General features: G+C 47.2%; 8 non-coding genes and 1 pseudogene across 8 annotated transcripts; all 9 read right to left on the bottom strand.

Annotated features, from left to right (window-relative positions):
• Positions 1-1,651: 1,651 nt before the first annotated feature.
• Positions 1,652-1,869, bottom strand: LOC130341415 (U2 spliceosomal RNA; annotated as a pseudogene).
• Positions 1,870-3,963: 2,094 nt separating this feature from the next.
• Positions 3,964-4,154, bottom strand: LOC130341444 (U2 spliceosomal RNA). Its single transcript, XR_008881379.1, has one exon. It is a non-coding gene; the product is annotated as a U2 spliceosomal RNA (small nuclear RNA).
• A 2,094-nt stretch (positions 4,155-6,248) lies between these two features.
• Positions 6,249-6,439, bottom strand: LOC130341443 (U2 spliceosomal RNA). The gene has a single exon (XR_008881378.1). It is a non-coding gene; the product is annotated as a U2 spliceosomal RNA (small nuclear RNA).
• A 2,095-nt stretch (positions 6,440-8,534) lies between these two features.
• Positions 8,535-8,725, bottom strand: LOC130341442 (U2 spliceosomal RNA). Its single transcript, XR_008881377.1, has one exon. It is a non-coding gene; the product is annotated as a U2 spliceosomal RNA (small nuclear RNA).
• Positions 8,726-10,816: 2,091 nt separating this feature from the next.
• LOC130341440 (U2 spliceosomal RNA) lies at positions 10,817-11,007 on the bottom strand. Its single transcript, XR_008881376.1, has one exon. It is a non-coding gene; the product is annotated as a U2 spliceosomal RNA (small nuclear RNA).
• A 2,095-nt stretch (positions 11,008-13,102) lies between these two features.
• Positions 13,103-13,293, bottom strand: LOC130341439 (U2 spliceosomal RNA). The gene has a single exon (XR_008881375.1). It is a non-coding gene; the product is annotated as a U2 spliceosomal RNA (small nuclear RNA).
• Positions 13,294-15,378: 2,085 nt separating this feature from the next.
• On the bottom strand, positions 15,379-15,569 carry LOC130341437 (U2 spliceosomal RNA). The gene has a single exon (XR_008881373.1). It is a non-coding gene; the product is annotated as a U2 spliceosomal RNA (small nuclear RNA).
• A 2,080-nt stretch (positions 15,570-17,649) lies between these two features.
• On the bottom strand, positions 17,650-17,840 carry LOC130341436 (U2 spliceosomal RNA). Its single transcript, XR_008881372.1, has one exon. It is a non-coding gene; the product is annotated as a U2 spliceosomal RNA (small nuclear RNA).
• Positions 17,841-19,932: 2,092 nt separating this feature from the next.
• Positions 19,933-20,123, bottom strand: LOC130341435 (U2 spliceosomal RNA). Its single transcript, XR_008881371.1, has one exon. It is a non-coding gene; the product is annotated as a U2 spliceosomal RNA (small nuclear RNA).
• Positions 20,124-20,904: the final 781 nt, after the last annotated feature.

Raw genomic sequence — 20,904 nt, 5'->3', positions numbered from 1 at the left:
ACACTGCTGTCCATATCCTCTGTGTTGCTCTCACTCGATGTAATCTCTGGCCCCCGGCTGATGGATCTGCGTCTTCTTTCATCATTTGACGACTGGAACTGCTGCACAGGGGCCTGTGAGGCCTCTTTTCCGGAACCTTTGCCGCTACCTTGGGAAGTTTTCATCGCTTGTTCCCCAGCAAGCGTTGCTGAGGACTGTTGCTCCAACTTCCCCATCGATCGACGATGGCCAGTTTTACCCACCGGGTCCACTGCTGGCGGGGCAGCAAACCCTGGTTTGGCGCCACTTGTCTTCTTGGCCCTGTCCTGTATAGGCGGAGTAACAGGACCGGGCTCAGACCTGGCCACCTGGCTCCCCTTCCGGCGGGCTTTCACCGGGGCCTCTTCGTCCGGAGCAGGGCGACCCTGGGCCAAGCCAGTACCTGGCTTATGCTGCAATTTTGGGTCCACTTTTGCCCCCACCGAGGCCCGTCGGCTGCCACCCGCCACAGGTGAGCCCCCTTCAGAAGTTTCGGCGGGCTCTTGAGCCAGGTAGGAAGTCGATCGACGTCTTTCAATTTCCCGGGCAGTAAACTCGATCACCCGCCCGGGCTTCGTGGAATCCCCATGGCCTCCCCCTAGCACTACCACCGGTGGGCCCCCCGATGGAGCACCAGAGGTCTTGGGCCTGGACCCATCAGTACCTGCCATCTGGGGTTTGGGCATCTTAAAAAAGGACGTCTTTTGTCCTGTCCCCTCTTTGGGTGGGCCCAGCCTTGACCCACCCATCGTAGTTTTTGCTTTATGGGGACAGGAATTAAAATCGTGATTTTCCTCTCCGCAGAGGTTGCACCTTATCGTATGGCTACATCTTGAGGCTATGTGACCTTCTTGGCCACACCTATTGCAGCGAATCACACGCTCCGCGCCGCAGTTCTCCTGGGTGTGGCCAAACCTCAAGCAATTTCGGCAATACATAGGCATTTGAGGATAGAACAGGAAGCCCCGAACTCTCCCGATGGCAAAATTTGGGGGCGGATGGCAAAGACCCCCAATACCACCGGGATCCTTACGGAGCTTGACCCAGAACTTCCTCTTGCCGTTCCAGAACCGCACGGAGTTCAAGATTTTGTTTGCGAATCGCACCTCTTCGCAGTATCGCCGAAGAAAAGTGGCTATATCCTCCGTGGTCACATGAGGGCTGTGCATAGCCACCACCAACGGTATATGTTCCTCACCATAGAGGAACTGGAACGAAAGACCGTCGAGTCGATCGTCCCTCTGGTCCGCACCAGACAAGGTTGCATAGATGTTATCGCAACACGCCGTGGCCGTGAAGGTGACGGTATACAGGCCACGGCTTTCCTGGTCATTTAGACACAGGATGTCCTCCCTATTGAGGCGGAAGTAGTCAAGAAGAATCACCTCCGCAATGAAGCGGAGGTTCTTCAACTGACGATGGCTCTCCGACACCTCTATGCGGATGGTATTTCGCATCGACATTTCCCCAGAGGGGAAAGCCCAGGAGAACGGCATCTTCCACACCCAGGGACTAAGCCCCTTCCCCAATAGCAGCAGGGGCTCGGAATCCCGCTATAAAAGCGGAACCCTTACCCAAGGCAGAGGTCGGGGGTACCCTAGGTGCTTCCGAAGCTACAGGTGACGCTCAACGTACCGAAAATGCCTTCTGAGACACAAGGTCCCAGAGACAGGGGGATCGCAACCCGTTGTCCGTGGACTAAGCCCGCTCCCCAATAGCAGCAAGGGGGTGAAGTCCCTCCGTAAGGAGAGACAATCCCCCAAGGCCGAGAAGCGGGGTACCACAGACACCTTCCGACCAGACCAAATGCAGATACTACACTTGATCTTAGCCAAAAGGCCGAGAAGCGATAACCGTGAAAGGGGCGGGCCCAACAAGGTCCCCTTCATGGGCACTATCACTGCTTGCTGTCAGGGAGGCTGCCAGACAATTTTCCATGCACACTCTGGGCTGGGGGGCAGTCAACCACCAGTACACACAGCAGAACCTAAACCCATACCATTATTGCTAAGCAGCAAGACAGGGGCCCATTGCACTCCCACGGGGCCTTTTTAAATGCAATCCATAACCCGGATTTGCCAGGAACCCTTCTTACTCCTCCTACTTGCATGTGACACTGGGCTTAGGATCTGCATAGGAAACACACACACAAGCACACACCTACCTTTGTTGCCTGCAGATGCCTCCTTGGCTGTCCCCAAACGGTATCAAACCAACACCCACGGGAAGCTGTAAGCATAGAGGACATGCCTGCACCCCATTGGACTTACCTGTGTGGGTTAAATCCGGGTTATTTGACAACCTATGGCGGTGATGGTTCTGCTCAGGCAGAGCAGTGCTGATGCTCCTCATAAAGCTGTCGCTGCTGTGAAGGTTCTAGGTGACATCACAAATCCCTATGGTTACATACACAACAAAGCTGGGTTGTTGTTGTTTACACTCTGCAAGGCCTGTGGAAGTGAGTGACATCATAGCACTGTAGTTCTGAGGGTTCTAGATGGATGCAACAATCTCCTGTTGCTTCTATGAAGGCCATAATAGACGACATCACCAAACAGCTCCATAGTCACATACACAGCAAAGGAGAGATGTTGTTTACACCTAGTGATGTCAGTGGTATTGAGTGACATCACAGCACAGTGCTAAGGCTCCTGGGCCTGGACACAGCAGCGGCTGCAATATCTCAACGGAGAATACGTTTATATATATGTGTGTGTGTGCGCGTATATATATATATATATATATATATATATATATGTATATATATATATATATATATTTCTCCGCCGAAATCACTTTTAAACCCATTTCCACCTTTTTTTCCCTTCTCTTCCTCTTACTTTTTTTTCACGTTTTTTTACGTTTTTCTCCTTTTCGCCTCTTTTCTGGGCGTATTATTCTTCTTTTTCTTCTTTTTTTTCGTCTAATGCATACCCCATCAGTGCAGCAATGCTTATTCAATACCGCCAGCAGATGGAGACACTGGGGGATAATTTTCTAAGGATTTATACTGATTTTTCCTGTCTGAATTTGTCGCACAGAAAGTTGCAGGCCAAATATGTGTGACATTTCTGCGACTTTAGCTTCTAGAGCATTTTTACAACATTATACATAGGTGCTGAATACATAAAAAGCGACTGTTCAGCGACAGACAAGTCGCATCGGCTGAAAGTAGGCCAGAATGTCAGTCCATGTTGGAGCAGGTTTAGATACAGTCTAAAGTATAGATCTCAAAGTCTGTGCACAGAATTTAGCAAGGGCCTCGCACCTTCTGATGCATCAGGTAGGTGCACAATAGCATAGCCTAACCCTCTGTACTTTGGTCTATATTGATGCGGGACATAGACAGCCAGCTGATGACCAATCCATTAGTGCAATGGATGGCTGGAAGCATTTGTCTTTGCCTTTGCAATACCACAGAAGCAATGCATGGTCAATGTACAGCAATGACACACCTGTGTGAACAGCCAGGAGACCCCCCCCATGTTATGTTACATAGTTACATAGTACGGTCGAAAAAAGACATATGTCCATCAAGTTCAACCAGGGAATTAAGGGGTAGGGGTGTGGCGCGATATTGGGGAAGGGATGAGATTTTATATTTCTTCATAAGCATTAATCTTATTTTGTCAATTAGGAACATTCAGCACCCACCCGCTATCAAGGCAGCTGCCTATCATGTCATGCCCTACCTGCACAGGTGTGCTGGCTACTCAAATGATCCAATTAAGGAGGCCATTTAGTCAGCAGCAGCAGAAGTCCTGTGCCTGGACGCTCCAACAGCGGCCAGACACAAGCAGAAGCAGAAGCAGCAGAAGCAGCAGCAGCACCACCTTTTGTTTTTTGGCTGCAGCAGCAGCAGCAAGGCCCACAGGGCTGGCTAGCTGGCTAGCCAGCAAGCAGGTAGCAATGAAAGTAGGAATCTTTCTTTTTAACCCTGTAAGGGGGTGGTGCACTGTACCCGAAGATACTGCCATATCGGGTCAATGCATAGGGCGACGGAAGCAAGCTTCGAAATCGGCCCCCGTTCTCAAAAATCCATTTAATATATGGTCCCCAGATAGGGGACGTATCAGATATTAAACTGATAAGAACAGATACTACACTTGATCTTAGCCAAAAGGCCGAGAAGCGATAACCGTGAAAGGGGCGGGCCCAACAAGGTCCCCTTCATGGGCACTATCACTGCTTGCTGTCAGGGAGGCTGCCAGACAATTTTCCATGCACACTCTGGGCTGGGGGGCAGTCAACCACCAGTACACACAGCAGAACCTAAACCCATACCATTATTGCTAAGCAGCAAGACAGGGGCCCATTGCACTCCCACGGGGCCTTTTTAAATGCAATCCATAACCCGGATTTGCCAGGAACCCTTCTTACTCCTCCTACTTGCATGTGACACTGGGCTTAGGATCTGCATAGGAAACACACACACAAGCACACACCTACCTTTGTTGCCTGCAGATGCCTCCTTGGCTGTCCCCAAACGGTATCAAACCAACACCCACGGGAAGCTGTAAGCATAGAGGACATGCCTGCACCCCATTGGACTTACCTGTGTGGGTTAAATCCGGGTTATTTGACAACCTATGGCGGTGATGGTTCTGCTCAGGCAGAGCAGTGCTGATGCTCCTCATAAAGCTGTCGCTGCTGTGAAGGTTCTAGGTGACATCACAAATCCCTATGGTTACATACACAACAAAGCTGGGTTGTTGTTGTTTACACTCTGCAAGGCCTGTGGAAGTGAGTGACATCATAGCACTGTAGTTCTGAGGGTTCTAGATGGATGCAACAATCTCCTGTTGCTTCTATGAAGGCCATAGTAGACGACATCACCAAACAGCTCCATAGTCACATACACAGCAAAGGAGAGATGTTGTTTACACCTAGTGATGTCAGTGGTATTGAGTGACATCACAGCACAGTGCTAAGGCTCCTGGGCCTGGACACAGCAGCGGCTGCAATATCTCAACGGAGAATACGTTTATATATATGTGTGTGTGTGCGCGTATATATATATATATATATATATATATGTATATATATATATATATATATATATTTCTCCGCCGAAATCACTTTTAAACCCATTTCCACCTTTTTTTCCCTTCTCTTCCTCTTACTTTTTTTTCACGTTTTTTTACGTTTTTCTCCTTTTCGCCTCTTTTCTGGGCGTATTATTCTTCTTTTTCTTCTTTTTTTTCGTCTAATGCATACCCCATCAGTGCAGCAATGCTTATTCAATACCGCCAGCAGATGGAGACACTGGGGGATAATTTTCTAAGGATTTATACTGATTTTTCCTGTCTGAATTTGTCGCACAGAAAGTTGCAGGCCAAATATGTGTGACATTTCTGCGACTTTAGCTTCTAGAGCATTTTTACAACATTATACATAGGTGCTGAATACATAAAAAGCGACTGTTCAGCGACAGACAAGTCGCATCGGCTGAAAGTAGGCCAGAATGTCAGTCCATGTTGGAGCAGGTTTAGATACAGTCTAAAGTATAGATCTCAAAGTCTGTGCACAGAATTTAGCAAGGGCCTCGCACCTTCTGATGCATCAGGTAGGTGCACAATAGCATAGCCTAACCCTCTGTACTTTGGTCTATATTGATGCGGGACATAGACAGCCAGCTGATGACCAATCCATTAGTGCAATGGATGGCTGGAAGCATTTGTCTTTGCCTTTGCAATACCACAGAAGCAATGCATGGTCAATGTACAGCAATGACACACCTGTGTGAACAGCCAGGAGACCCCCCCCCATGTTATGTTACATAGTTACATAGTTAGTACGGTCGAAAAAAGACATATGTCCATCACGTTCAACCAGGGAATTAAGGGGTAGGGGTGTGGCGCGATATTGGGGAAGGGATGAGATTTTATATTTCTTCATAAGCATTAATCTTATTTTGTCAATTAGGAACATTCAGCACCCACCCGCTATCAAGGCAGCTGCCTATCATGTCATGCCCTACCTGCACAGGTGTGCTGGCTACTCAAATGATCCAATTAAGGAGGCCATTTAGTCAGCAGCAGCAGAAGTCCTGTGCCTGGACGCTCCAACAGGGGCCAGACACAAGCAGAAGCAGAAGCAGCAGAAGCAGCAGCAGCACCACCTTTTGTTTTTTGGCTGCAGCAGCAGCAAGGCCCACAGGGCTGGCTAGCTGGCTAGCCAGCAAGCAGGTAGCAATGAAAGTAGGAATCTTTCTTTTTAACCCTGTAAGGGGGTGGTGCACTGTACCCGAAGATACTGCCATATCGGGTCAATGCATAGGGCGACGGAAGCAAGCTTCGAAATCGGCCCCCGTTCTCAAAAATCCATTTAATATATGGTCCCCAGATAGGGGACGTATCAGATATTAAACTGATAAGAACAGATACTACACTTGATCTTAGCCAAAAGGCCGAGAAGCGATAACCGTGAAAGGGGCGGGCCCAACAAGGTCCCCTTCATGGGCACTATCACTGCTTGCTGTCAGGGAGGCTGCCAGACAATTTTCCATGCACACTCTGGGCTGGGGGGCAGTCAACCACCAGTACACACAGCAGAACCTAAACCCATACCATTATTGCTAAGCAGCAAGACAGGGGCCCATTGCACTCCCACGGGGCCTTTTTAAATGCAATCCATAACCCGGATTTGCCAGGAACCCTTCTTACTCCTCCTACTTGCATGTGACACTGGGCTTAGGATCTGCATAGGAAACACACACACAAGCACACACCTACCTTTGTTGCCTGCAGATGCCTCCTTGGCTGTCCCCAAACGGTATCAAACCAACACCCACGGGAAGCTGTAAGCATAGAGGACATGCCTGCACCCCATTGGACTTACCTGTGTGGGTTAAATCCGGGTTATTTGACAACCTATGGCGGTGATGGTTCTGCTCAGGCAGAGCAGTGCTGATGCTCCTCATAAAGCTGTCGCTGCTGTGAAGGTTCTAGGTGACATCACAAATCCCTATGGTTACATACACAACAAAGCTGGGTTGTTGTTGTTTACACTCTGCAAGGCCTGTGGAAGTGAGTGACATCATAGCACTGTAGTTCTGAGGGTTCTAGATGGATGCAACAATCTCCTGTTGCTTCTATGAAGGCCATAATAGACGACATCACCAAACAGCTCCATAGTCACATACACAGCAAAGGAGAGATGTTGTTTACACCTAGTGATGTCAGTGGTATTGAGTGACATCACAGCACAGTGCTAAGGCTCCTGGGCCTGGACACAGCAGCGGCTGCAATATCTCAACGGAGAATACGTTTATATCTATGTGTGTGTGTGCGCATATATATATATATATATATATATATATATATATATATATATATATTTCTCCGCCGAAATCACTTTTAAACCCATTTCCACCTTTTTTTCCCTTCTCTTCCTCTTACTTTTTTTTCACGTTTTTTTACGTTTTTCTCCTTTTCGCCTCTTTTCTGGGCGTATTATTCTTCTTTTTCTTCTTTTTTTTCGTCTAATGCATACCCCATCAGTGCAGCAATGCTTATTCAATACCGCCAGCAGATGGAGACACTGGGGGATAATTTTCTAAGGATTTATACTGATTTTTCCTGTCTGATTTTGTCGCACAGAAAGTTGCAGGCCAAATATGTGTGACATTTCTGCGACTTTAGCTTCTAGAGCATTTTTACAACATTATACATAGGTGCTGAATACATAAAAAGCGACTGTTCAGCGACAGACAAGTCGCATCGGCTGAAAGTAGGCCAGAATGTCAGTCCATGTTGGAGCAGGTTTAGATACAGTCTAAAGCATAGATCTCAAAGTCTGTGCACAGAATTTAGCAAGGGCCTCGCACCTTCTGATGCATCAGGTAGGTGCACAATAGCATAGCCTAACCCTCTGTACTTTGGTCTATATTGATGCGGGACATAGACAGCCAGCTGATGACCAATCCATTAGTGCAATGGATGGCTGGAAGCATTTGTCTTTGCCTTTGCAATACCACAGAAGCAATGCATGGTCAATGTACAGCAATGACACACCTGTGTGAACAGCCAGGAGACCCCCCCCCCCCCCCCCCATGTTATGTTACATAGTTACATAGTTAGTACGGTCGAAAAAAGACATATGTCCATCACGTTCAACCAGGGAATTAAGGGGTAGGGGTGTGGCGCGATATTGGGGAAGGGATGAGATTTTATATTTCTTCATAAGCATTAATCTTATTTTGTCAATTAGGAACATTCAGCACCCACCCGCTATCAAGGCAGCTGCCTATCATGTCATGCCCTACCTGCACAGGTGTGCTGGCTACTCAAATGATCCAATTAAGGAGGCCATTTAGTCAGCAGCAGCAGAAGTCCTGTGCCTGGACGCTCCAACAGGGGCCAGACACAAGCAGAAGCAGAAGCAGCAGAAGCAGCAGCAGCACCACCTTTTGTTTTTTGGCTGCAGCAGCAGCAAGGCCCACAGGGCTGGCTAGCTGGCTAGCCAGCAAGCAGGTAGCAATGAAAGTAGGAATCTTTCTTTTTAACCCTGTAAGGGGGTGGTGCACTGTACCCGAAGATACTGCCATATCGGGTCAATGCATAGGGCGACGGAAGCAAGCTTCGAAATCGGCCCCCGTTCTCAAAAATCCATTTAATATATGGTCCCCAGATAGGGGACGTATCAGATATTAAACTGATAAGAACAGATACTACACTTGATCTTAGCCAAAAGGCCGAGAAGCGATAACCGTGAAAGGGGCGGGCCCAACAAGGTCCCCTTCATGGGCACTATCACTGCTTGCTGTCAGGGAGGCTGCCAGACAATTTTCCATGCACACTCTGGGCTGGGGGGCAGTCAACCACCAGTACACACAGCAGAACCTAAACCCATACCATTATTGCTAAGCAGCAAGACAGGGGCCCATTGCACTCCCACGGGGCCTTTTTAAATGCAATCCATAACCTGGATTTGCCAGGAACCCTTCTTACTCCTCCTGCTTGCATGTGACACTGGGCTTAGGATCTGCATAGGAAACACACACACAAGCACACACCTACCTTTGTTGCCTGCAGATGCCTCCTTGGCTGTCCCCAAACGGTATCAAACCAACACCCACGGGAAGCTGTAAGCATAGAGGACATGCCTGCACCCCATTGGACTTACCTGTGTGGGTTAAATCCGGGTTATTTGACAACCTATGGCGGTGATGGTTCTGCTCAGGCAGAGCAGTGCTGATGCTCCTCATAAAGCTGTCGCTGCTGTGAAGGTTCTAGGTGACATCACAAATCCCTTTGGTTACATACACAACAAAGCTGGGTTGTTGTTGTTTACACTCTGCAAGGCCTGTGGAAGTGAGTGACATCATAGCACTGTAGTTCTGAGGGTTCAAGATGGATGCAACAATCTCCTGTTGCTTCTATGAAGGCCGTAATAGACGACATCACCAAACAGCTCCATAGTCACATACACAGCAAAGGAGAGATGTTGTTTACACCTAGTGATGTCAGTGGTATTGAGTGACATCACAGCACAGTGCTAAGGCTCCTGGGCCTGGACACAGCAGCGGCTGCAATATCTCAACGGAGAATACGTTTATATCTATGTGTGTGTGTGCGCATATATATATATATATATATATATATATATATATATATATATATATTTCTCCGCCGAAATCACTTTTAAACCCATTTCCACCTTTTTTTCCCTTCTCTTCCTCTTACTTTTTTTTCACGTTTTTTTACGTTTTTCTCCTTTTCGCCTCTTTTCTGGGCGTATTATTCTTCTTTTTCTTCTTTTTTTTCGTCTAATGCATACCCCATCAGTGCAGCAATGCTTATTCAATACCGCCAGCAGATGGAGACACTGGGGGATAATTTTCTAAGGATTTATACTGATTTTTCCTGTCTGAATTTGTCGCACAGAAAGTTGCAGGCCAAATATGTGTGACATTTCTGCGACTTTAGCTTCTAGAGCATTTTTACAACATTATACATAGGTGCTGAATACATAAAAAGCGACTGTTCAGCGACAGACAAGTCGCATCGGCTGAAAGTAGGCCAGAATGTCAGTCCATGTTGGAGCAGGTTTAGATACAGTCTAAAGCATAGATCTCAAAGTCTGTGCACAGAATTTAGCAAGGGCCTCGCACCTTCTGATGCATCAGGTAGGTGCACAATAGCATAGCCTAACCCTCTGTACTTTGGTCTATATTGATGCGGGACATAGACAGCCAGCTGATGACCAATCCATTAGTGCAATGGATGGCTGGAAGCATTTGTCTTTGCCTTTGCAATACCACAGAAGCAATGCATGGTCAATGTACAGCAATGACACACCTGTGTGAACAGCCAGGAGACCCCCCCCCCCCCCATGTTATGTTACATAGTTACATAGTTAGTACGGTCGAAAAAAGACATATGTCCATCACGTTCAACCAGGGAATTAAGGGGTAGGGGTGTGGCGCGATATTGGGGAAGGGATGAGATTTTATATTTCTTCATAAGCATTAATCTTATTTTGTCAATTAGGAACATTCAGCACCCACCCGCTATCAAGGCAGCTGCCTATCATGTCATGCCCTACCTGCACAGGTGTGCTGGCTACTCAAATGATCCAATTAAGGAGGCCATTTAGTCAGCAGCAGCAGAAGTCCTGTGCCTGGACGCTCCAACAGGGGCCAGACACAAGCAGAAGCAGAAGCAGCAGAAGCAGCAGCAGCACCACCTTTTGTTTTTTGGCTGCAGCAGCAGCAAGGCCCACAGGGCTGGCTAGCTGGCTAGCCAGCAAGCAGGTAGCAATGAAAGTAGGAATCTTTCTTTTTAACCCTGTAAGGGGGTGGTGCACTGTACCCGAAGATACTGCCATATCGGGTCAATGCATAGGGCGACGGAAGCAAGCTTCGAAATCGGCCCCCGTTCTCAAAAATCCATTTAATATATGGTCCCCAGATAGGGGACGTATCAGATATTAAACTGATAAGAACAGATACTACACTTGATCTTAGCCAAAAGGCCGAGAAGCGATAACCGTGAAAGGGGCGGGCCCAACAAGGTCCCCTTCATGGGCACTATCACTGCTTGCTGTCAGGGAGGCTGCCAGACAATTTTCCATGCACACTCTGGGCTGGGGGGCAGTCAACCACCAGTACACACAGCAGAACCTAAACCCATACCATTATTGCTAAGCAGCAAGACAGGGGCCCATTGCACTCCCACGGGGCCTTTTTAAATGCAATCCATAACCCGGATTTGCCAGGAACCCTTCTTACTCCTCCTACTTGCATGTGACACTGGGCTTAGGATCTGCATAGGAAACACACACACAAGCACACACCTACCTTTGTTGCCTGCAGATGCCTCCTTGGCTGTCCCCAAACGGTATCAAACCAACACCCACGGGAAGCTGTAAGCATAGAGGACATGCCTGCACCCCATTGGACTTACCTGTGTGGGTTAAATCCGGGTTATTTGACAACCTATGGCGGTGATGGTTCTGCTCAGGCAGAGCAGTGCTGATGCTCCTCATAAAGCTGTCGCTGCTGTGAAGGTTCTAGGTGACATCACAAATCCCTTTGGTTACATACACAACAAAGCTGGGTTGTTGTTGTTTACACTCTGCAAGGCCTGTGGAAGTGAGTGACATCATAGCACTGTAGTTCTGAGGGTTCAAGATGGATGCAACAATCTCCTGTTGCTTCTATGAAGGCCGTAATAGACGACATCACCAAACAGCTCCATAGTCACATACACAGCAAAGGAGAGATGTTGTTTACACCTAGTGATGTCAGTGGTATTGAGTGACATCACAGCACAGTGCTAAGGCTCCTGGGCCTGGACACAGCAGCGGCTGCAATATCTCAACGGAGAATACGTTTATATCTATGTGTGTGTGTGCGCATATATATATATATATATATATATATATATATATATATATATATATATTTCTCCGCCGAAATCACTTTTAAACCCATTTCCACCTTTTTTTCCCTTCTCTTCCTCTTACTTTTTTTTCACGTTTTTTTACGTTTTTCTCCTTTTCGCCTCTTTTCTGGGCGTATTATTCTTCTTTTTCTTCTTTTTTTTCGTCTAATGCATACCCCATCAGTGCAGCAATGCTTATTCAATACCGCCAGCAGATGGAGACACTGGGGGATAATTTTCTAAGGATTTATACTGATTTTTCCTGTCTGAATTTGTCGCACAGAAAGTTGCAGGCCAAATATGTGTGACATTTCTGCGACTTTAGCTTCTAGAGCATTTTTACAACATTATACATAGGTGCTGAATACATAAAAAGCGACTGTTCAGCGACAGACAAGTCGCATCGGCTGAAAGTAGGCCAGAATGTCAGTCCATGTTGGAGCAGGTTTAGATACAGTCTAAAGCATAGATCTCAAAGTCTGTGCACAGAATTTAGCAAGGGCCTCGCACCTTCTGATGCATCAGGTAGGTGCACAATAGCATAGCCTAACCCTCTGTACTTTGGTCTATATTGATGCGGGACATAGACAGCCAGCTGATGACCAATCCATTAGTGCAATGGATGGCTGGAAGCATTTGTCTTTGCCTTTGCAATACCACAGAAGCAATGCATGGTCAATGTACAGCAATGACACACCTGTGTGAACAGCCAGGAGACCCCCCCCCCCCCCCCATGTTATGTTACATAGTTACATAGTTAGTACGGTCGAAAAAAGACATATGTCCATCACGTTCAACCAGGGAATTAAGGGGTAGGGGTGTGGCGCGATATTGGGGAAGGGATGAGATTTTATATTTCTTCATAAGCATTAATCTTATTTTGTCAATTAGGAACATTCAGCACCCACCCGCTATCAAGGCAGCTGCCTATCATGTCATGCCCTACCTGCACAGGTGTGCTGGCTACTCAAATGATCCAATTAAGGAGGCCATTTAGTCAGCAGCAGCAGAAGTCCTGTGCCTGGACGCTCCAACAGGGGCCAGACACAAGCAGAAGCAGAAGCAGAAGAAGCAGCAGCAGCACCACCTTTTGTTTTTTGGCTGCAGCAGCAGCAAGGCCCACAGGGCTGGCTAGCTGGCTAGCCAGCAAGCAGGTAGCAATGAAAGTAGGAATCTTTCTTTTTAACCCTGTAAGGGGGTGGTGCACTGTACCCGAAGATACTGCCATATCGGGTCAATGCATAGGGCGACGGAAGCAAGCTTCGAAATCGGCCCCCGTTCTCAAAAATCCATTTAATATATGGTCCCCAGATAGGGGACGTATCAGATATTAAACTGATAAGAACAGATACTACACTTGATCTTAGCCAAAAGGCCGAGAAGCGATAACCGTGAAAGGGGCGGGCCCAACAAGGTCCCCTTCATGGGCACTATCACTGCTTGCTGTCAGGGAGGCTGCCAGACAATTTTCCATGCACACTCTGGGCTGGGGGGCAGTCAACCACCAGTACACACAGCAGAACCTAAACCCATACCATTATTGCTAAGCAGCAAGACAGGGGCCCATTGCACTCCCACGGGGCCTTTTTAAATGCAATCCATAACCCGGATTTGCCAGGAACCCTTCTTACTCCTCCTACTTGCATGTGACACTGGGCTTAGGATCTGCATAGGAAACACACACACAAGCACACACCTACCTTTGTTGCCTGCAGATGCCTCCTTGGCTGTCCCCAAACGGTATCAAACCAACACCCACGGGAAGCTGTAAGCATAGAGGACATGCCTGCACCCCATTGGACTTACCTGTGTGGGTTAAATCCGGGTTATTTGACAACCTATGGCGGTGATGGTTCTGCTCAGGCAGAGCAGTGCTGATGCTCCTCATAAAGCTGTCGCTGCTGTGAAGGTTCTAGGTGACATCACAAATCCCTTTGGTTACATACACAACAAAGCTGGGTTGTTGTTGTTTACACTCTGCAAGGCCTGTGGAAGTGAGTGACATCATAGCACTGTAGTTCTGAGGGTTCAAGATGGATGCAACAATCTCCTGTTGCTTCTATGAAGGCCGTAATAGACGACATCACCAAACAGCTCCATAGTCACATACACAGCAAAGGAGAGATGTTGTTTACACCTAGTGATGTCAGTGGTATTGAGTGACATCACAGCACAGTGCTAAGGCTCCTGGGCCTGGACACAGCAGCGGCTGCAATATCTCAACGGAGAATACGTTTATATCTATGTGTGTGTGTGCGCATATATATATATATATATATATATATATATATATATATTTCTCCGCCGAAATCACTTTTAAACCCATTTCCACCTTTTTTTCCCTTCTCTTCCTCTTACTTTTTTTTCACGTTTTTTTACGTTTTTCTCCTTTTCGCCTCTTTTCTGGGCGTATTATTCTTCTTTTTCTTCTTTTTTTTCGTCTAATGCATACCCCATCAGTGCAGCAATGCTTATTCAATACCGCCAGCAGATGGAGACACTGGGGGATAATTTTCTAAGGATTTATACTGACTTTTCCTGTCTGAATTTGTCGCACAGAAAGTTGCAGGCCAAATATGTGTGACATTTCTGCGACTTTAGCTTCTAGAGCATTTTTACAACATTATACATAGGTGCTGAATACATAAAAAGCGACTGTTCAGCGACAGACAAGTCGCATCGGCTGAAAGTAGGCCAGAATGTCAGTCCATGTTGGAGCAGGTTTAGATACAGTCTAAAGCATAGATCTCAAAGTCTGTGCACAGAATTTAGCAAGGGCCTCGCACCTTCTGATGCATCAGGTAGGTGCACAATAGCATAGCCTAACCCTCTGTACTTTGGTCTATATTGATGCGGGACATAGACAGCCAGCTGATGACCAATCCATTAGTGCAATGGATGGCTGGAAGCATTTGTCTTTGCCTTTGCAATACCACAGAAGCAATGCATGGTCAATGTACAGCAATGACACACCTGTGTGAACAGCCAGGAGACCCCCCCCCCCCCCCCATGTTATGTTACATAGTTACATAGTTAGTACGGTCGAAAAAAGACATATGTCCATCACGTTCAACCAGGGAATTAAGGGGTAGGGGTGTGGCGCGATATTGGGGAAGGGATGAGATTTTATATTTCTTCATAAGCATTAATCTTATTTTGTCAATTAGGAACATTCAGCACCCACCCGCTATCAAGGCAGCTGCCTATCATGTCATGCCCTACCTGCACAGGTGTGCTGGCTACTCAAATGATCCAATTAAGGAGGCCATTTAGTCAGCAGCAGCAGAAGTCCTGTGCCTGGACGCTCCAACAGGGGCCAGACACAAGCAGAAGCAGAAGCAGCAGAAGCAGCAGCAGCACCACCTTTTGTTTTTTGGCTGCAGCAGCAGCAAGGCCCACAGGGCTGGCTAGCTGGCTAGCCAGCAAGCAGGTAGCAATGAAAGTAGGAATCTTTCTTTTTAACCCTGTAAGGGGGTGGTGCACTGTACCCGAAGATACTGCCATATCGGGTCAATGCATAGGGCGACGGAAGCAAGCTTCGAAATCGGCCCCCGTTCTCAAAAATCCATTTAATATATGGTCCCCAGATAGGGGACGTATCAGATATTAAACTGATAAGAACAGATACTACACTTGATCTTAGCCAAAAGGCCGAGAAGCGATAACCGTGAAAGGGGCGGGCCCAACAAGGTCCCCTTCATGGGCACTATCACTGCTTGCTGTCAGGGAGGCTGCCAGACAATTTTCCATGCACACTCTGGGCTGGGGGGCAGTCAACCACCAGTACACACAGCAGAACCTAAACCCATACCATTATTGCTAAGCAGCAAGACAGGGGCCCATTGCACTCCCACGGGGCCTTTTTAAATGCAATCCATAACCCGGATTTGCCAGGAACCCTTCTTACTCCTCCTACTTGCATGTGACACTGGGCTTAGGATCTGCATAGGAAACACACACACAAGCACACACCTACCTTTGTTGCCTGCAGATGCCTCCTTGGCTGTCCCCAAACGGTATCAAACCAACACCCACGGGAAGCTGTAAGCATAGAGGACATGCCTGCACCCCATTGGACTTACCTGTGTGGGTTAAATCCGGGTTATTTGACAACCTATGGCGGTGATGGTTCTGCTCAGGCAGAGCAGTGCTGATGCTCCTCATAAAGCTGTCGCTGCTGTGAAGGTTCTAGGTGACATCACAAATCCCTTTGGTTACATACACAACAAAGCTGGGTTGTTGTTGTTTACACTCTGCAAGGCCTGTGGAAGTGAGTGACATCATAGCACTGTAGTTCTGAGGGTTCAAGATGGATGCAACAATCTCCTGTTGCTTCTATGAAGGCCGTAATAGACGACATCACCAAACAGCTCCATAGTCACATACACAGCAAAGGAGAGATGTTGTTTACACCTAGTGATGTCAGTGGTATTGAGTGACATCACAGCACAGTGCTAAGGCTCCTGGGCCTGGACACAGCAGCGGCTGCAATATCTCAACGGAGAATACGTTTATATCTATGTGTGTGTGTGCGCATATATATATATATATATATATATATATATATTTCTCCGCCGAAATCACTTTTAAACCCATTTCCACCTTTTTTTCCCTTCTCTTCCTCTTACTTTTTTTTCACGTTTTTTTACGTTTTTCTCCTTTTCGCCTCTTTTCTGGGCGTATTATTCTTCTTTTTCTTCTTTTTTTTCGTCTAATGCATACCCCATCAGTGCAGCAATGCTTATTCAATACCGCCAGCAGATGGAGACACTGGGGGATAATTTTCTAAGGATTTATACTGATTTTTCCTGTCTGAATTTGTCGCACAGAAAGTTGCAGGCCAAATATGTGTGACATTTCTGCGACTTTAGCTTCTAGAGCATTTTTACAACATTATACATAGGTGCTGAATACATAAAAAGCGACTGTTCAGCGACAGACAAGTCGCATCGGCTGAAAGTAGGCCAGAATGTCAGTCCATGTTGGAGCAGGTTTAGATACAGTCTAAAGCATAGATCTCAAAGTCTGTGCACAGAATTTAGCAAGGGCCTCGCACCTTCTGATGCATCAGGTAGGTGCACAATAGCATAGCCTAACCCTCTGTACTTTGGTCTATATTGATGCGGGACATAGACAGCCAGCTGATGACCAATCCATTAGTGCAATGGATGGCTGGAAGCATTTGTCTTTGCCTTTGCAATACCACAGAAGCAATGCATGGTCAATGTACAGCAATGACACACCTGTGTGAACAGCCAGGAGACCCCCCCCCCCCCCCCCATGTTATGTTACATAGTTACATAGTTAGTACGGTCGAAAAAAGACATATGTCCATCACGTTCAACCAGGGAATTAAGGGGTAGGGGTGTGGCGCGATATTGGGGAAGGGATGAGATTTTATATTTCTTCATAAGCATTAATCTTATTTTGTCAATTAGGAACATTCAGCACCCACCCGCTATCAAGGCAGCTGCCTATCATGTCATGCCCTACCTGCACAGGTGTGCTGGCTACTCAAATGATCCAATTAAGGAGGCCATTTAGTCAGCAGCAGCAGAAGTCCTGTGCCTGGACGCTCCAACAGGGGCCAGACACAAGCAGAAGCAGAAGCAGCAGAAGCAGCAGCAGCACCACCTTTTGTTTTTTGGCTGCAGCAGCAGCAAGGCCCACAGGGCTGGCTAGCTGGCTAGCCAGCAAGCAGGTAGCAATGAAAGTAGGAATCTTTCTTTTTAACCCTGTAAGGGGGTGGTGCACTGTACCCGAAGATACTGCCATATCGGGTCAATGCATAGGGCGACGGAAGCAAGCTTCGAAATCGGCCCCCGTTCTCAAAAATCCATTTAATATATGGTCCCCAGATAGGGGACGTATCAGATATTAAACTGATAAGAACAGATACTACACTTGATCTTAGCCAAAAGGCCGAGAAGCGATAACCGTGAAAGGGGCGGGCCCAACAAGGTCCCCTTCATGGGCACTATCACTGCTTGCTGTCAGGGAGGCTGCCAGACAATTTTCCATGCACACTCTGGGCTGGGGGGCAGTCAACCACCAGTACACACAGCAGAACCTAAACCCATACCATTATTGCTAAGCAGCAAGACAGGGGCCCATTGCACTCCCACGGGGCCTTTTTAAATGCAATCCATAACCCGGATTTGCCAGGAACCCTTCTTACTCCTCCTACTTGCATGTGACACTGGGCTTAGGATCTGCATAGGAAACACACACACAAGCACACACCTACCTTTGTTGCCTGCAGATGCCTCCTTGGCTGTCCCCAAACGGTATCAAACCAACACCCACGGGAAGATGTAAGCATAGAGGACATGCCTGCACCCCATTGGACTTACCTGTGTGGGTTAAATCCGGGTTATTTGACAACCTATGGCGGTGATGGTTCTGCTCAGGCAGAGCAGTGCTGATGCTCCTCATAAAGCTGTCGCTGCTGTGAAGGTTCTAGGTGACATCACAAATCCCTTTGGTTACATACACAACAAAGCTGGGTTGTTGTTGTTTACACTCTGCAAGGCCTGTGGAAGTGAGTGACATCATAGCACTGTAGTTCTGAGGGTTCAAGATGGATGCAACAATCTCCTGTTGCTTCTATGAAGGCCGTAATAGACGACATCACCAAACAGCTCCATAGTCACATACACAGCAAAGGAGAGATGTTGTTTACACCTAGTGATGTCAGTGGTATTGAGTGACATCACAGCACAGTGCTAAGGCTCCTGGGCCTGGACACAGCAGCGGCTGCAATATCTCAACGGAGAATACGTTTATATCTATGTGTGTGTGTGCGCATATATATATATATATATATATATATATATATATATATATATATATTTCTCCGCCGAAATCACTTTTAAACCCATTTCCACCTTTTTTTCCCTTCTCTTCCTCTTACTTTTTTTTCACGTTTTTTTACGTTTTTCTCCTTTTCGCCTCTTTTCTGGGCGTATTATTCTTCTTTTTCTTCTTTTTTTTCGTCTAATGCATACCCCATCAGTGCAGCAATGCTTATTCAATACCGCCAGCAGATGGAGACACTGGGGGATAATTTTCTAAGGATTTATACTGATTTTTCCTGTCTGAATTTGTCGCACAGAAAGTTGCAGGCCAAATATGTGTGACATTTCTGCGACTTTAGCTTCTAGAGCATTTTTACAACATTATACATAGGTGCTGAATACATAAAAAGCGACTGTTCAGCGACAGACAAGTCGCATCGGCTGAAAGTAGGCCAGAATGTCAGTCCATGTTGGAGCAGGTTTAGATACAGTCTAAAGCATAGATCTCAAAGTCTGTGCACAGAATTTAGCAAGGGCCTCGCACCTTCTGATGCATCAGGTAGGTGCACAATAGCATAGCCTAACCCTCTGTACTTTGGTCTATATTGATGCGGGACATAGACAGCCAGCTGATGACCAATCCATTAGTGCAATGGATGGCTGGAAGCATTTGTCTTTGCCTTTGCAATACCACAGAAGCAATGCATGGTCAATGTACAGCAATGACACACCTGTGTGAACAGCCAGGAGACCCCCCCCCCCCCCCCCCCCCATGTTATGTTACATAGTTACATAGTTAGTACGGTCGAAAAAAGACATATGTCCATCACGTTCAACCAGGGAATTAAGGGGTAGGGGTGTGGCGCGATATTGGGGAAGGGATGAGATTTTATATTTCTTCATAAGCATTAATCTTATTTTGTCAATTAGGAACATTCAGCACCCACCCGCTATCAAGGCAGCTGCCTATCATGTCATGCCCTACCTGCACAGGTGTGCTGGCTACTCAAATGATCCAATTAAGGAGGCCATTTAGTCAGCAGCAGCAGAAGTCCTGTGCCTGGACGCTCCAACAGGGGCCAGACACAAGCAGAAGCAGCAGAAGCAGCAGCAGCACCACCTTTTGTTTTTTGGCTGCAGCAGCAGCAAGGCCCACAGGGCTGGCTAGCTGGCTAGCCAGCAAGCAGGTAGCAATGAAAGTAGGAATCTTTCTTTTTAACCCTGTAAGGGGGTGGTGCACTGTACCCGAAGATACTGCCATATCGGGTCAATGCATAGGGCGACGGAAGCAAGCTTCGAAATCGGCCCCCGTTCTCAAAAATCCATTTAATATATGGTCCCCAGATAGGGGACGTATCAGATATTAAACTGATAAGAACAGATACTACACTTGATCTTAGCCAAAAGGCCGAGAAGCGATAACCGTGAAAGGGGCGGGCCCAACAAGGTCCCCTTCATGGGCACTATCACTGCTTGCTGTCAGGGAGGCTGCCAGACAATTTTCCATGCACACTCTGGGCTGGGGGGCAGTCAACCACCAGTACACACAGCAGAACCTAAACCCATACCATTATTGCTAAGCAGCAAGACAGGGGCCCATTGCACTCCCACGGGGCCTTTTTAAATGCAATCCATAACCCGGATTTGCCAGGAACCCTTCTTACTCCTCCTACTTGCATGTGACACTGGGCTTAGGATCTGCATAGGAAACACACACACAAGCACACACCTACCTTTGTTGCCTGCAGATGCCTCCTTGGCTGTCCCCAAACGGTATCAAACCAACACCCACGGGAAGCTGTAAGCATAGAGGACATGCCTGCACCCCATTGGACTTACCTGTGTGGGTTAAATCCGGGTTATTTGACAACCTATGGCGGTGATGGTTCTGCTCAGGCAGAGCAGTGCTGATGCTCCTCATAAAGCTGTCGCTGCTGTGAAGGTTCTAGGTGACATCACAAATCCCTTTGGTTACATACACAACAAAGCTGGGTTGTTGTTGTTTACACTCTGCAAGGCCTGTGGAAGTGAGTGACATCATAGCACTGTAGTTCTGAGGGTTCAAGATGGATGCAACAATCTCCTGTTGCTTCTATGAAGGCCGTAATAGACGACATCACCAAACAGCTCCATAGTCACATACACAGCAAAGGAGAGATGTTGTTTACACCTAGTGATGTCAGTGGTATTGAGTGACATCA

This window comes from Hyla sarda, unplaced genomic scaffold (genome assembly GCF_029499605.1).
Source record: "Hyla sarda isolate aHylSar1 unplaced genomic scaffold, aHylSar1.hap1 scaffold_620, whole genome shotgun sequence".
In the NCBI taxonomy this organism is placed as follows: Eukaryota; Metazoa; Chordata; class Amphibia; order Anura; family Hylidae; genus Hyla; species Hyla sarda.
This window is presented reverse-complemented; position numbering and strand designations above follow the sequence as displayed.